Source organism: Cervus canadensis, chromosome 29, assembly GCF_019320065.1.
Source record: "Cervus canadensis isolate Bull #8, Minnesota chromosome 29, ASM1932006v1, whole genome shotgun sequence".
In the NCBI taxonomy this organism is placed as follows: domain Eukaryota; kingdom Metazoa; phylum Chordata; class Mammalia; order Artiodactyla; family Cervidae; genus Cervus; species Cervus canadensis.
In genome coordinates, this window is record NC_057414.1 from 12800280 (window position 1) to 12817578 (window position 17299).

The following is a 17299-nucleotide window of genomic DNA, read 5'->3' on the forward strand; positions in this document are numbered from 1 at the left end:
GATGCATCTGTAAGCCCCTCAAAGTTTCACTACATATTTTAAGCAGTTTTTCAGATCCTGTCTTGCTAAACCATGCAAACATGATTTAGATATTCTACAAACACTAGTCATCTGATTACAGGGACCTGGAAAAACACCTCAGCGGACTGTTTGATCTGGCATGGAGCAAAGGGTCTGGGACTCTGCCCGGACCATCAGTCTAAAAGGCAACATAAAGGATTATCAATAACTGCCAGCTCCAGCTGCCATTGACCTAAAAGCAAAGGGCATGTCAGGGGAAAGTGCTGGGAGCACAACGCAGTGGGAGCAGGTGGTGGTGGAGGGGTGGACTGAAATAGTCCATTGAAATTTTTATGGAAACAATCCAATGCCTGTCCATGCAAGCCTTATCTAATGACACTCGGTATGATCAGACACTGCGGAGAATGCTCACCAGGGACGGCAGCACAGCACGATGAAAAGACGGTAGGCGCCAGAGCCGGACGCATCAGGATAGATGTCCTGGCTCCATTAATGGGCTCTGTTCACAGGGGTTACGGTGGCGGGCACAGGGCAGAGTGAAACCGGAACTCGCCCCAACTCTGTTAATTACGGATCGCTAATAAAGAGAGCAGGCTTGTTCATGCGTAGCTCACCCCTTCTTGTTTCTGGTGCTGAGGGGCTGTGCTCCTAAAAGCACTGACTGGCAGCTCTGCTTTGAGACTTCTTACCTCTGGTAAGAAAGGACCCAGCTCTTAACTCTGTAAACTGTATGTTTGGAAGCGAAAACACACACCTCCTATGGCCCACCCAGTGTCAAGTGAAAACAGGAGCCCTTCGCATAGCACATGGAGTTTCTCTCCATCTGACTCATTAGCCTGAGCAGCGGGCTTCCCAGGTGGCACCAGTGGTAAAGAACCCGCCTGCCAATGCAGGAGACATGAGACGGGTTCAGTCCCTGGGTCAGGAAGATCCCTGGAGGAGGGCGTGGCAGCCTGCTCCAGTGGTCTTGCCTGGAGAATCCCATGGACAGAGGAGCCTGGTGGGCTATAGCCCACAGGGTCACAAATAGTTGCACATGACTGATGTGACTTAGCACACATACAGCACAGCCTGAGGAGTATTTTCAGTTCGATACCACTCCGCATCCTGAATATAACATTCTTAATACACACAGATTTATGCCAGCATTTAGACAACGGTGTGTAATAGGTGAGAAGTAAATATCAGGTCATTTTTCTTCTTTGCAAATGCCCTCCCTGAGCTAAGCCTGGACTGGAATGACCTGCATGGTCTATTTTGTCACAGATAATAAACGAAAAGAACAGAGTCATGCTTTATATTCACTCCAAAGTCTTTGCACCCTGCACCGTGGAGAGAAATTTCCCACCTCAGTCTATGCCACTCCTTCCCTAAACTGTGAAAACCCAGACCTTTTCCGAAAGGGGCTTTGTGTCAGGCTTTTTTTCAATCCCTTGGCTGCATGACTAAGACCTGCTCACCCTCCTCAATGAGTTGCTTGAAAGGTCTTGGCAAAATCACACAGCCTCCTTGGCTAAGTGGAACCAGCTCCTGAGAGAGCACTCCTTATAAATTGTCTTGTCCATATGTTTCTGGAGGATGTGCCGTCTGGGATTAGAGTGCTCATATTTTATGAAGCAGGAAAGCAAAAAAATATGTTCACAATTTAACAGTCCCATTTGATGGGAAAGTGGAATTGAATGTATTTCTAACAAATATATATCATTTCAATATGTGAACCCACTGTGTGCCAGAAATCCTATTAGAAAATCTATGGAGTTGAAATGAATTAAGTGGCATGGTGCTTATCTTTAAGGAAGGAGAACGTCCAGAGAGAGAGGGAACTTGCCTCTGGTCAAACTGTCGTAATATACAAAGTTATAAAAGTGAAGTTAAAGTCACTCAGTCGTGTCCGGATCTTTACAACCCCATGGCCTATACAGTCCATGGGATTCTCCAGGCCAGAATACTGGAGTGGGTAGCCTATCCCTTCTCCAGTGGATCTTCCTAGCCCAGGAATCGAACCACGGTCTCCTGCATTTGAGGCAGATTCTTTACCAACTGAGCTATTGGGAAAGCCCTGTAAAGAAATATCCTAAAAGCAGATTTCCTCATCCAAGTCAGGTCCAGGAGGTTGGTCAAAGCTGCTGCCATCCTTGTACTGGGGAAGAATCTGCAGTTCACAGAAGGGGTGTCATCACCTTGCTGTGAGCAGGCAAGGGCAGAGGCCCAGGCTTTGTGACTTGTCTTCTTTGTCGTGACTGAAAGAAGAAATGGAGTGCTTGACAGTTATTTGTAAGACGTTCACCCAGCTGCATTCATTTAACAAACATTTCTTAAGAACCAACATATGCTAAACAATACATAGTGTAAAAAAGGATCACACTCCACTGCTTGCAATGAATGAGCTTGTCAGATCCCCCCCCTAGCCTTTTTTGGCATCTTTACATGTATTTGTGTGACTTGCCACATTATGTAATTTCCTAATTAGTTGGCCATATTGCATATATACCTCAGCATGGCCCAACTGTAGACCTCAGCCTATTATCATATCATTAAGTTAAATTAGTGGGTTGTGACAAGGATTCTTCTGGCTATTATTGACAACAGAATAGATTAAAATGCAATGTAATAGAAAGTATTAGAGTGCTTCATCTAGAAATATATTACGTTAGTGTCTTTATCAAAACTCAGCAGTGGCCACAGGGCTGGAAAAGGTCAGTTTTCATTCCAATCTCAAAGAAAGGCAATGCAAAGAATGCCCAAAGTACCACACAAGTGTGTTCATTTCACGTGCTAGCAAGGCAATGTTCAAAACCCTTCAAGCTATACTTCAATAGTACATGAACTGAGAACTTCCAACATACAAACTGGATTTAGAAAAGGCAGAGGAAGCATAGATCAAATTGCCAGCATCCACTGGGTCATACAAAAGACAAGAGAGTTCCAGAAAAACACCTACTTCTGGTTCATCGACTACCTGAAAGCCTTTGACTGTGTGGATCACAACAAACTGTGGAAAATTGTTAAAGAGATGGGAATACCAGAAGACCTTATCTGCTTACTGAGAAACCTGTATGTGGGTCAAGAAGCAACAATTAGAACCAGGCATGGAACAGACTGGCTCCAAACTGGGAAGAGAGTACATCACCCTGTATGTATACTGTCACCCTGCTTATTTAACTTATATGCAGAGTACATCATGAGAAATGCTGGGCTGGATGAAGCACAAGCTGGAATCAAGATTGCCAGGAGAAATATCAATAACCTCAGATATGCAGATGACACCACCCTTATGGCAGAGAGTGAAGAGGAACTAAAGAGCCTCTCGATGAAAGTGAAAGAGGAGAGTGAAAAAGTTGGCTTAAAGCTCAACATTCAGAAAATTAAGACCATGGCATCTGGTCCAATCATTTCATGGGAAATAGATGGGGAAACATTAGAAACAGTGGCTGACTTTATTTTCTTGGGCTCCAAACTCACTGTGGATGGTGACTGCAGTCATGAAATTAAAAGACACTTGCTCCTTGGAAGGAAAGCTATGACTAACCTAGATAGTGTATGAAAAAGCTGAGGCATCACTTTGCCAACAAAGGTCCATTCAGTCAAAGCTATAGTTATTCCTAGTCAGTATGAATATGAGAATTGGACCATAAAGAAGGCTCACCACTGAAGAATTGATGGTTTCAAGTTGTGCTGGAGAACACTCTTGAGAGCCCCATAGACAGCAAGGTGATTAAACTGGTCAATACTAAAGGAGATCAACCCTGAATATTCATTGGAAGGGCTGATGTTGAAGCTGAAACTCCAATACTTTGGCTACCTGATGCAAAGAGCTGACTTACTGGAAAAGATGCTGATGCTGGGAAAGATTGAGGTCAGGAGGAGAAGGGGACGACAGAGGATGAGACGGTTGGATGGCATCATTGTCTCAATGGACATGAGTTTGAGCAAACACGGGGAGGTAGTGGAGGACGGGACATCCTGCTGTGCTTCAGTTCACGGTGTAACAAAGAGTATGACACGCCTGAGCAACTAAACAAGCACCACCTAAACCATATGCATATACATGCATGCATAACCTAATTTAATTGTTCTTATTAGATTGGGTTATAGTTTATAAACTTTAAATGCCATCTCCCATTTATCTAAAGTACTCAAAGAACAGTATACAACGTGCATTTCAAAATGGAGACTGTCAATTAAGTAGTAATAGCAATAAGCAATTTACGGTATTTAGGATATGATATCCTTTAGTCTGCCTCTAGAATCCAGACTGTCCATCAAAGGAAGAACTGCTAACAGTGAAGGAATAGAGGCACAGACTTAGGGAATGGACTGTGGACGTAGCAGGGGAAGGAGAGTGTGGGACAAATTGCCGCAATAGCATTGACATATATACACACTGCCGTGTTTAAACTGCATCGCTGGTGGAAAGTCAGGGGCACCTTGAAGACAGGAAACTTTTTATCCATTTTGAATCCCCAGGATTTAGTTCAAAGACAGGGATGTTGTAGGTACTCCCTAAACACACAGACCAATGAGACATACTGTAGAAAAGGGATTTTGCCCTTCTCTTAGGTCAAAAGTGACTCAGATGAACTATAAACTGGTTGATTAGACCAGAATGATTAACTGAACAATGGAACTACTAGCAGATTAGTAGATTTAAGCATGAGTGTGAAAATATTATGAAATATTAAATGCTTTTGGAGAGTAAACTTAGACTTGCTGAACATTTCTGAGCATATTTTGAAATGATATTCTATACTATGCCTAAGATAGTTTGTATTTATTGGCAAATGTTGAATATATTGTTAATAGAGAAATTCAAAATTTAACCTAAAAAATGTATTATAAGTGTGTAAAAGTGAAGAGTTGGGGTGAAAATTAAATGGGGAGAAATAATCTCCCTTAAAGTTCTTGGAGAAAAATTTGGCATGATATAACAACAGACTACCCAAGACATTCCATGTATTCATGTCATTATAATAGATGTTTTACAGGTGTCTCCAAAATGGGGTCATTGTTTTGGGACTGTCATGACAATGATGCTACAATCAGGTTTAGATTTATTGTGGTCAAATTGCCATTGACTTTCTGTGATCCTCTGAGTCTATAACTTACAGCCAACTTGGGAGAATGAAATTAAGATTCTGGAGACTGTGAACTCTGAATCTGACTGAAATCATCGAATTCATCTTGGGCCAGGATCCTATTTCAGTTAAATTCAAGTTCTAAGTCCAAGGCAGGTGAAAATTATAAGCCATAAGATCCAGGAACACAAACCTGGGTCCTGGGTAAAGTTCAAAGACTCTGTTCCCAGACTTCATTTAACATAGGGTGAAGTTTTATCAGTCCAAAAAAAAAAAAAAAAATTACTGTTTGCTTTCTATTTTGGGTAATTAAATTTTCCTGTAAACTATATTACAATGTGTGTGTTGTGTTATTTTCCTGTACCAGCGTGTGCTGGGATTTTATTATAAACGGTAGGTGAGGACATGCGAGAAGCCTGGTTGACATAACAGATACATTTGCTTATGCACTATCTACCATATGTCAGGCATTATGCACCATTTTCATATGTTATTTTATTCAAACAAATATGCATTTACAGATGGATTACAGAGAGATGAATAAACTTGCCTAAGGTCACAGACATAGAAATCAGCAAACCCAGCATTGGAAGTCAGATCTCTCCAAATCCCAAGTACAGCTCTGTTTCTGCCACTGCACCACATTGCTCCTCTAAAACATTTCTATCAACAGGCTGCCATAAGTCAGAGACGGTCTCATGTTATTTTATCGATATACCCAACTTCCATCAGTTTCTTATGAGTTTTTAAAGATGGAAATAAAAAGTGCAGAGAGAAGAAATGTCTCTTTAAAAATTATATCACTGGTAAGAAACAGAATAGATTTAGATACAGATTTAGGGTTTCAGGAAATCTGTATTAGGAACTGAAGGGCAGATCTGTATCAGGAACTGAGAGGCAAGTATTTTTTCTATTATCTCATCATGTCTGTTCTTCATATGTAATGCCAGGGTAAATGCCAGAATGATTCAGGCCAATAATTGCAAACAATATATTACAGCCCCTGAATTAATGGCGTTTAGGTGTTTCTCTGTTTTATAAAAAAAAAAAAAAAAAAGGTTGAGATTATATTGCAAAGAGGTAATAATCTCCTTTGTTATTATTATTATTATCTCCTTTATACCTAATAAGTACATTTATTTCAAATTTTTATCTTTGTATAACACACATGCAAGTATATTATCCAGAAAGAAATGTCCTTTAGTTTTATAAATCCCTGGGATAGGCACCTAAAAACTTCCAAATGGGCACTCAGGAGTAAACCCACTTTTCTGACTGTGGGTGGGAAACTGGGACCTTGGATCTTCACTAAGGGAGCAGTCAGTGTCTCCCCACTCACAGTTGTTGCAAACATTCTCCTTCTAGGCATTCTCCACTAGGAAGCCTCGCTCAGAAGACAGTGTGGTTTAGAAATGACACAGCTGACCAGGGATTAATCTAAATATACAAGGAGATCTTGCAACTCAATACCAAAAAAACAACTCAATCAAAAGAATGGGTGGAAGATCTAAATAGACATTCCTCTGAAGAAGACATAAGTTAAGTCGCTCAGTTGTGTCCAACTCTTTGTGACCCTGTGGACTATAACCCACCAGGCTCCTCTGTCCATGGGACTCTTGAGGCAAGAATACTGGAGTGGGTTGCCATTTCCTTCTCCAGGGGATCTTCCCAACCCAGGGATCGAACCCAGGTCTCCTACATTGCAGGCAGACGCTTTAACCTCTGAGCCACCAGGGAAGACCATAGAGATGGCCAAAAAGCACATGAAAAATCCTGCAATTATTACAGATATGTAAATCCAAACTACAATGAGGTATCACCTCATAATGATAAGAATGGCCACCATCAGTAAATCTACAAACAGATTATGAGGAAACTGTGGAGAAAAGGGAACCCTCTTGCACTGTTGGTGGGAACACTATGGAAACAGTATGAAGTTTCCTTAACAAAATAGAAATAAAGCTACTATATGACCCAGCAATTCCACTTGGACACACACTCAGAGAAAATTCAAAAATATACAGGTACCCTAATGTTCCTTGCAGCACTATTCTCAACAGCCAGGACATGGAAATGACCTAAAGACCAAGCAACAGAGGACTAGATAAAGAAGATGTGGTACATGTATGCAGTGGAATAGTATGCAGCCATAAAAATGGTCATAACGCCATTTGCAGCAACATAGACAGACCTAGAGACTGTCATACTGAGTGCAGTGAGTCAGACACAGACAGATATCATGTGACATCAGGTATGTGTGGAATCTAAGAAAGAAAGATACAAATGAACTTGTTGACAGAACGGAAGTAGAGTCACGGATGTAGAAAGCAAACTTATGGTCACTAGGGGATAAGAGTGGATAAACTGGGACTGAGGGGCTGAGACTGACACACACAGATTGCTGCATATAACATAGGCAGCAGACGAGAACCTGCTGTGGTTGGGCAAGGCGGCGATAGTCGGTGATGCCTGCGTGGGGAAATGCCAAAGAGTGGGTGTGTATATATACACAAAAGAAGTAGAAGACAGCACTGTAGTGCCTTGTGAGATGGAATACCTTGAGATGAGTACCTTGTATTACTCACTGTAGTACCTAGTGAGATGGAATAAAACTGGACTTGCAATGTTTTTCCAGTGCTCAATATAGATAATTTTTAAAAAGCATTTATTCAGGAGCAATAGCTATAGAGTTAACCTCTCCTAAACTCCACAAGAACTAGCTTCAAATATATATACATATTCATAAGGTGATATTTCTTTATAATATAAAAAATACACAAAATTGTCATCAACAAGCCAAAAACATTCCCTTTCAGAGCTCTCAAAATACTAACACTGAACCTCAGACCCACTCTTTTATCACTGAGTCAGCATTTCTATTTATTTAACACACAGAGGTACATGGAAAACCAGTTTCCTACTAGGTCAAAGAGTTATTTTACTAATAAAAATAAAGGATCTGAAGTAGTTTTCTCTACCTGAGTGAACAACTTTATAACAGACTTCTTTTAAATTAAATAGAACCCACTTATACTATTAGAAACTTAAATTTTCATAGAGAGCTTTCATTGACATCTCATTTTTTCTTCCTATGAACCCTGTAAGAAAACAAGGTGTGGGTCACTGCCTTCATTTTACAGATAAGGAAACAGAGGTTTGACAAGATAAAACAGGAAGTCAATGTCATAGAACCAGGGGATGGTGAAGCCAGAACAACAACAATGCAAAACTGCCTTTAAGGTTCTAGATTCAGGTTAGTGTCAACCTATGTTAAAAAACAAAGAAAGAAAGAAAATCAGTCTTACTTCTGGAGTTGAGTGCTGTGGAAACAAGAAGAAAAAGAAACAGGAAAGAGAAAAGTGCCTAGGAGAGGAGACGTTAATGTCAAAAATATCAGGTCTTTATTCAACGCTCGAGTGTCTGTTTGGATAGGTAAGGCCATCCCACGGCCTGTCCTCTTGAGTAAAGAGAATATTCCTGCAGAATCCAATCACGGTAGCAGGGACCTGAGATTTCCAAATAACAGGGAGATATGCGTTAAAGCACGAAGGGCCATGTGAGGAGTGAGTCTGACGTCTGTGCTTATGAAATATTCTGTGCCGTGTGCTTTCCCCCAGATCCTGTGTTAATGAATGCAAATGAAGGGAACTGAGGGGAAATGGGCTGATGCACTTAATCAAGGCTGCCTGAACTATCTTAGTGATAAAGCTGCAATGACGTTCCTAAATTTGGTGGCTGGGATTGATACCATATAACAATACATCAGAAGTCATAAACCTTCCCTTTCAAAAAAGGTACAAACGCATTTTAACAAGCACTATTTCCTAGATTTCTGGCATATTTATAGATTGCTTAATGTTAACTTAAAAATCTCCATGAAATCTGTAAACTTGAAACTAAGAACAGCTGACATGTATAATCTGATAATCAACAAATTTATGCTAGGACTTCAGCACTGGAAGACAGACATTTAGGCAGCTTGATGTTCAAAATGATCAGCCAATTACTTTGATTTAATTAAAAGTCAATTCATTCTGTGCAGGAAAAAATCTACAGGTCATCAGGCAAAACCAAAACATGCACAAAAGCAATCAAGCTTTTATTTAAATTTGTTCATGTTTTTTAACAGTAGTTTAGTATCTTTTTCCTCATAGTTGGTGACTTGTTCAGAAATGAAATCCTTTCATTTCATATCACCAGAAAATCCTGCACTTTGTACTATCCAGGACTGAATCAAAGACAGGACAGGGTATAGGAATGCATAGGACTCTGTGATATCAAATGGTTTACAAGAAGGTCGCCCAGGTTAAAGGTCTATCAGGTTAAGGATCCTCACAACTGAAATTTTCCCTGTGTACCACTTCTCTACTTCTAAAATCAGGAGCTGTTGCTTTAATGTGTACCAATAACTGTAACCAACCACATCTTGCCTCCAAGATCCCCCAAAGTCTGTGCTCCTAGTACCCTTCTTATGTTGACTGCTTCATCATGGCTCCAGGGTTTAACAGAATATGCCTTTGAAATTTGCATGTCTCTAATTAGTGAATTTGCACATTTGCTACCTCTCCAACAGCCAGCTGCCACCTGTACTTCCCATATTTTTGACACTTCATGACACCACAGAGCCTTCTCTCTGAATCCTCAAAGTGCAAAATTGCATCTCTGTTAGCCAGTCAGAAAAATACACACTTTTACTCTTTTTTGCTTTTCATACATAAAGTTAGAGTTGACCGATTTCCAATGTGTGAAAAGAAGAAAATACCAGAACTGCTATTTCCTAATTCCTCTAGCCTAGGATGGGAGGAAGGAAGTAGTCTAAAGTGCTCTGCTGATGATATATTTAATTAAAAGAAGAAATGAACATAACCAGGAATAGCTTAAAACAAACTGTCGATGGAGACAACGTAGGTGTCACTGAAAAGCATGATAAATAGAAAGCATATGTTTTGCCTAAAGTGGTATCATTTTGGCTCATTCTTATTTCTCCCCAAAAGGCAAGGAAATGTGATTATTCCACACACAAAAAAGGTGAAAACTATCAAAAGATGGCACCTATGTAGATCATGACAAAGTGGTGAGTGATGTTGCATTCCTCATCCTTAACTCTTAGACCGCAGCAAGACACCCAAATAAAGATCTGAGGTTTGTCTAAATACTGCATGTTCTGCTAGATTCCATTTTATTCAGTTGAGCATTTGCCATTGGATACAAATGAGCAAGCATGGGGAAAAAGTCCAATGGCTAGAAATTAAATCCAAACAAGGAGACTCTCACATGGAAACAGTGTCTCCTTTCCCCCCACTATGAAAAACCACCATGAATGGTGGTGCAGTGGTAAAAAATCTGTCTGTCAATGCAGGAGATGTAAGAGACATAGGTTCAGTTCCTGGGTTGGAGAGATCCCCTGGAGTAGAAAATGGCCACTCACTCCAGTATTCTCGCTTGCAAAATTCCAAGAATAGAGGAACTTGGCAGGCTATAGTCCATGGCACCGTAAAGAATCTGACATGACTAAACACACACACACGCACACACACACATGAGCAGGCTCTGGGGGAAAAGTCCAATGGCTGTGAACTTAAATCCAGATGAGGAAACTCTTGTATGGAGAAAGCATCTCCTTTCCCCCTACAATGAACAAACAGTGATACCGTGAATATTAATAGTGACAAAGACCTAAAAATTATTTTCTATATTATCTATTTTAGTTCTCACATTTGGGAAACAGAGTCAGAGAGAAGCAAAGTGACTTGATGAAAAACACACACTGTTCAAGAAGCAAACCTGACTTAAGCATCATCTAGCCTTTACTCAGGAGAAGGCCACTCCAGTACTCTTGCCTGGAAAATCCCATGGACGGAGGAGCCTGGTAGGCTGTAGTCCATGGGGTCGCTAGGAGTCAGACATGACTGAGCAACTTCAAAACTTTCACTTTTCACTTTCACACATTGGAGAAGGAAATGGCAACCCACTCCAGTGTTCTTGCCTGGGGAATGCCAGGGATGGGGGAGCCTGGTGGGCTGCCTATGGGGCCGCACAGAGTTGGACATGACTGAAGCGACTTAGCAGCAGCAGCAGCAGCCTTTACTCAGCAAGTATGAAATGTTTCAGGTGTACCAAGTACTATGCTAGAGGCTGAAGATGTAGAAATAAAATATAGAATATCTTCTTAATAAGTCAATCTAAAGGAGGACCTAAACTTGTAACAAAATCAACACAAGCCTATGTGTTTCACACTGTTAATTTCCTTTGTATATAGGACTTCCCTGGTGGTCCAGTGGTTGAGAATCTGCCTGCTCGTGCAGGGGACATGGATTCAAACCCTGATTCAGAAAGAGTCCACATGGTATGGTGCATCTAAGCTAGCTCACCACGCTACTGAAACCCATGCACCCTACAACCCATGCTCAGCATCAGGAGAAGCCACTGCAATGAGACTCGGCGCATCCTAACTAGAGAGTGCCCCCCACTCGCCACAACTAGAGAAAGCCCAGGTGGCAATGAAGACCCAGTGCAGCCAAAACCATACAATCAGAAATAAGATAGACTATAAAAATGCTTCCTTTATATGTCGATTAGAGAATTGGGGTTTTGAGAAGTCATCTAGCCAGTGGATGCCCAGATCTGGCTGACTCTTGACTTGATGCTCTCAACCTGTTCTTTTTAAGTGTAAAAGTTTCCTGATAAATATGTTTCAGTGTTTTTGTGTGTATGTACGTGTGAGATGGGCAGTGGTGGGAAGAAATAACAGTCTGTGTATTTTCAGGGTTCAAAAATCCCACTCCAGTGAGCTGTCCAGCAACCTCTCCTAGAAAATAAATACCAGAGGCAAGAGTTTGCCCACAGACACTGACCTCTGACCAGAAACATTTTGCAGAGGTACAAATAAAATTGTATCAGTCAATGCTCATTACGCTGAGTGGATTGTACGCGTGTGTGTGTGACAAGTTGCTATTGATCCTACCTAGGCTGCAGATAGTCAGAGGACCCATCTGTTCAGCGCTTTCTAAAAGCCTGCTCTGCCTCATCTTCCCTAGCTCTCTTCCTAAGAACTGGAAACTTGACAGGAGAAAGCCAGCAGCCCTTAGCTGCAGAGACTGGCCTGTTAATGATGCTGGCTCTGTTCCAGCCTGGGAAGGTCAGCGCTATGCTGCGGTTTCAATTGATGTTGTAGAATGAATTCCCAGTGACTGAGGAGAGAGACAGCATCTCTATGATTCCAGCACAGTGGGGAGGTGGTAACAGCCCAAACAGAGGGTGGGATCCACGACTAGAGGGAGGTTTACTGAGAGTAATGTGCATCCCTATAGAATAGTCTAATTATATTTTATAGTCAGAAGTGTAAGAGGAGAATCCAAATTCAGCCAAAAGCTCATAAAAGTAGGCAGGCTGATGTGTTAACTATGATATTTTTCCCAATAAGATACCATCTTTCTTTTAGGATTGTGCCTTGGGTAGACGTTCCACCAGTATAGTTTCACTTAACAGCAACAACTACAACAATGACAAATGAAAAGGTTTTAAAAAAAATTATAAATACTAAACCAAAATTATTCATCTAAAATATCACTACATGTGGTTTTTCTTATGCCCATTTCATAGATTGAAAAAGGCACCCAAAAAATACTAGCTCAGTGACTCAAAGCTAACTAGTGACAAATTGATTGAGTCAAGTTTAGGTCCTCTGACTCTAAAGCCGTGTTTCACTGTTTTAACTAGGTTGCCTCTGACTCTAAAGCCGTGTTTCACTGTTTTAACTAGGTTGCCACAACAAAGTATCACAAACCATTGGCTCAAAACAACAAAAATTTATTCTTTCACTGTGATACAGGCTAAAAGTTAAGAAGCGGGCAAGACTCTGCTCTCTTTTATTTGTTCAGCTGTCATTTTCCTACTTCTTTTTCTAATCAATGTATCTATTTTTCTTAGTAGGTGCTATATCTTTCCAATTGGTCTAATTTGCAAATTTCCTTTACTATTTACACCATTCTAAGAGAGAATTAAACTGCTAATTAAATTGGATCTACTACAACTCTCATGACACCCACCCAGACATCCTAACAAGGTACATTTATATTTATCAATTCTTTTTGTTGTTAGTCTTTGATCAATTTGCTCTCTGGCATCTCTCTATGAACATGACTTCATTTTTAGAGAATAGAATTGCATGAAATGTCTCTATTGATTAGTACATAAAAAGATAAATAGGCAGCTTTTGAACATTTTAAAATTAATTCCTGCCCTGTCTCCATTCTACACAAATTATATTAGGTTTATTGCATTCAGCGGATAATTTAGATTTTATTTGTAGTATCAATATTTTAGAATTATAGGGTTAGATGGGAACTTAAGTTTATGTCTATATGTCACATCCAAACACAATCATTTTAAACTGATTCTTGTTAGGGAATAACCCTTATCCTAATCCTTTCTTTCTTTCTTTCTTTCTTTTTTAAAAGGAGGAAAGAATGATTTATCCATGCCTAGAAGGGAAGAGCATCAGGAAGATCACCATCGCATTTTCCACCCCATCTCTGAACTGATTTCAACTGATTAAATAAGTAGGTGATGAAAGTGGTGGAATGGTGTGATTACTAAGCAGTTTAAACTCCAATAAAAGGCGCAAAAGGCTAGGAAATGTGGATAAATAGAAACCAGCACTAAACAGGGTGCAGCCTCATAACCTAAAGAGGAGGTCTCCTAATAAAGGAGCATGGAGTGAAGGAGACCAAGGACCCCTTCCTCCTTTGCGGCATGGCTCCAAGGCAGAGCAGCTATGGCCAAGGGCAGCTTCCCCACTGCCGTCTGTGTCTGGGGCAAGGCAGACAGGGGGTGTGGATGGCTATTTATAGTCAGCAGCAATAGTGAAAATGAAATCCACTGACTTGAATACAAAGCGGACCCAGATAAAAAGAGCAAGATTCAAAAAGCCAGGATACGCTTTACCTCTGATACAACTTCATTAACCAGAAAATATTCTTCCTTAGTAGACAGGAGGAAGTCAATGAGGGTAGAGAGACTTAGAGGTGTCTTCCAACACCACTTCCTTCTCAAGGATGAAACAGGAACTCCCTACCTGCACCCGTGTCTTTGAAAAAAAGTAAGTTAATCAAGAGCCCCCCCCCCGCCCCCTTTCTCAACACCTGAGCAGACTATTGGACAGGCACTCACCAACTGTTTGGTCAATGGTGTCCACCCCATTCCAAAGCCTAGAAGTCCAAGCAGCAGATAACAATGGTTAACCAAGGAATTCCTCATGATGCTTGCCTCGCTCTCTCATCCTTCAAAGCTTTCCTGTGCTCCAGTAATTTTATTGGATTGTTGCTGTTCAGTCACTCAGTCGTGTCCGACTCTTTGTGACCCCATGGATGGCAGCACATCAGGCCTCCCAGTCCATCACCATCTCCCAGAGCTTACTCAAACTCATGTCCATTGAGTCGATGATGCCATCCGAGCATCTCATTCTCTATCATCCTCTTCTCCTTTTGCCTTCTATCTTTCCCAGTATCAGGGTCTTTTCCAATGAGTCAGCTGTTCACATCAGGTGGCCAAAGTATTGGAGTTTCAGCTTCAGCATCAGTCCTTCCAATGAATATTCAGGACTGATTTCCTTTAGGATGGACTGGTTGGATCTCCTTGCAGTCCAAGGAATTCTCAAGAGTTTTCTCTAACACCAAGAAATAGTTTCTTGATATCCAATTTTACTGGGTATAAGATAGTATTTCTCTTGATCTTGTATAAAGTTTCTGTCTCACTTTACTTTTAGTTTTTCTACATGCCACTCTCTGACGTTCACACCTTTCATCTGAGCTGCATCTCAGTTAGCCCTCACCCTGAGTCAGACCTGGAGGACCTCATTAGACTGAATCCATGGCCTGGCCTCCTGCTGATGCAAGAGAGGAGGGTGAGGAAACGTGCTTCATCTTGATCCAGATCCAAATCAGCCAAATGTTTATTCTTTTCTGTCTATCTATTTATACACCTGTCTATCTATCTATCTATCTATCTATGTATCTATCGGGGGCTTCCCAGGTGGCTCAGTGGTGAAGAATCTGCTTGCAATGCAGGAGATGCAAGTTCAATCCTTGGGTCGAGAAGATGCCCTGGAGAAGGAATAGCAACCCACTCCAGTATTCTTGTCTGGGAAAGCCATGGACAGAGGTGCCAGGTGCCAGTTGAAGAAGAATCAGACACAACTTTGCAACTAAACAGCAACAGCAGATCTATCTATCTTTCTATCACCTATCTATCTATCACAGACATTACAGTAAATCTATGAGTTCAGTGTATTCCATCACTATAGTGACAAGGAGGCTGAGACACAGAAAGCTCAGAGCACTGTCAGTATTATAAGCGATACAGTGATAGAACTGGGATTTGAATCCAGAAGACTTTATCCAGATGGGAAGGTTCATGTTACAACACTGGAATTACTTGATCAACCTCTCAGTTAATAAGGCCTGATACCAGAATTCAAGCCCAAGATGGTCTTTCATCAAGATCTCCTTTCTCATATACTTATTGTATGGTAAATCAAGAATAAGGAAAGATGATTGGATCACAGGCTTTTGTTTAGCAATATAAATACCAGAGGGAATTTCCAGGTGGCTCAGTGGTTAAGAATCTGCCTGCCAATTCAGGAGACTCAGGTTTGATCCTTGGGTTAGGAAGATCCCATGGAGCAGGAAGTGGTAACTCACTCCAGTATTCTTGCCCAGATAATTCCGTTAACAGAGGAGCCTGATGGACTACAGTCCATGGAGTCACAAAGGAGTGGGACACGACTGAGCGACTGAGCAAGCATGCACACATAAATAGCTGAATCATAGATTAAAAATGGCCTTAAATGAATATAAAGAATTAGAGACCTTATTCATCATTCACTCATCCATTCAACTGAGAGTCCAGCCTGTCGTTAAATCACAATGGCCTCATCAATGGCTCCTACAAACAGCAATTTTAAGTTTTTAATACGCTGAGGTACTTGGTTTTTACACCTTAAAAGTTTCCTACTAAGTTGTAGTTGGAGGCGGCACAACACGGGGAGATTCTCAGCGTATAACTCTTCAAGAAGGAGAAACCAGAAGGTCCACTGCTCAGTACACAGTTCAGTTCGCTGACTGACAGACACCACACAGGTCCCCTGCGTGCCTCACAAAGGGCGCGAGCTGTGAAATTAACCCCTTGATTTCCTGGGATATTAAAAGCAGATTTCTCTCCAGCCCCTCACAAACATAGATTTTCACGTTTTCCTATGGCAGCTAGGAAAGAAATTCATCCTATTGGTGGCTCTAGTGATGGAGAATCTGCCTACCAATGCCGGAAACGTAAGAGACATAGGTTCAGTCTCTGGGTTGGGAAGATGCCCTGGAGGAGGGCATGGCTACCCTCTCCAGTATTCTTGCCTGGAGAATCCCCATGGCCAGAGGAACCTGAGGGGCTAAAGTCCATAGCATCACAAAGAGTCAGATACAACCAAAGCGACTTAGCACAGCATGCCCTACTAGTGCTGTATTTAGTCGCTCAGTCCTGTCCGACTCTTTGCAACCCCATGGACTGTAGTCTGCCAGGCTCCTCCGGCCATGGGGACTCTCCAGGCAAGAATGCTGGAGTGGGCAGCCATGCCGTCCTCCACTGCACCACTAGTAAGGGAACAGTAGTCAGAGAGCGCTTGAATCCTGTAGCAGGGAGCTTGGCTCCTCCTGAACGCTCGCCGGTGCAGGGCTGCCGGAACGGGGCCACGGGAGACGATGGGGCAGATGCATTTTGTGTCTTCCATCGGATCGTCCACACTATGTCTTACATCCACAATCAAGAGCTGAGCAGCGGCATGTCTTCACTGTATCTTCTCAGTGAATTGATGCCAATGCTACATAAGAAATACATAAAAGCCTTGCTAGGATGGAGACAAAAAGTAAAATATCACCTATATTCCCCACTTTGTTTATCAGTGAGCTTGATTTTCTCAGAATTTATCACAGAGGAAGTGAAGACAACAAGCCTTTGTCATTCATCCAGTGACTTACATATTTATACTTTAAATCTTAACGCTACTACATAATTATCAATTATTTTGAGGTCATCCCATGCACCACTCTGATCACAGTTCATAGCTCAGAATTCACTGGTGGCTCCCACATATTTAGGGAAGAAAGTCCCAAATCTTTTGCATTGCATTCAAGAGCCTCCAGAAAATAGTGCCT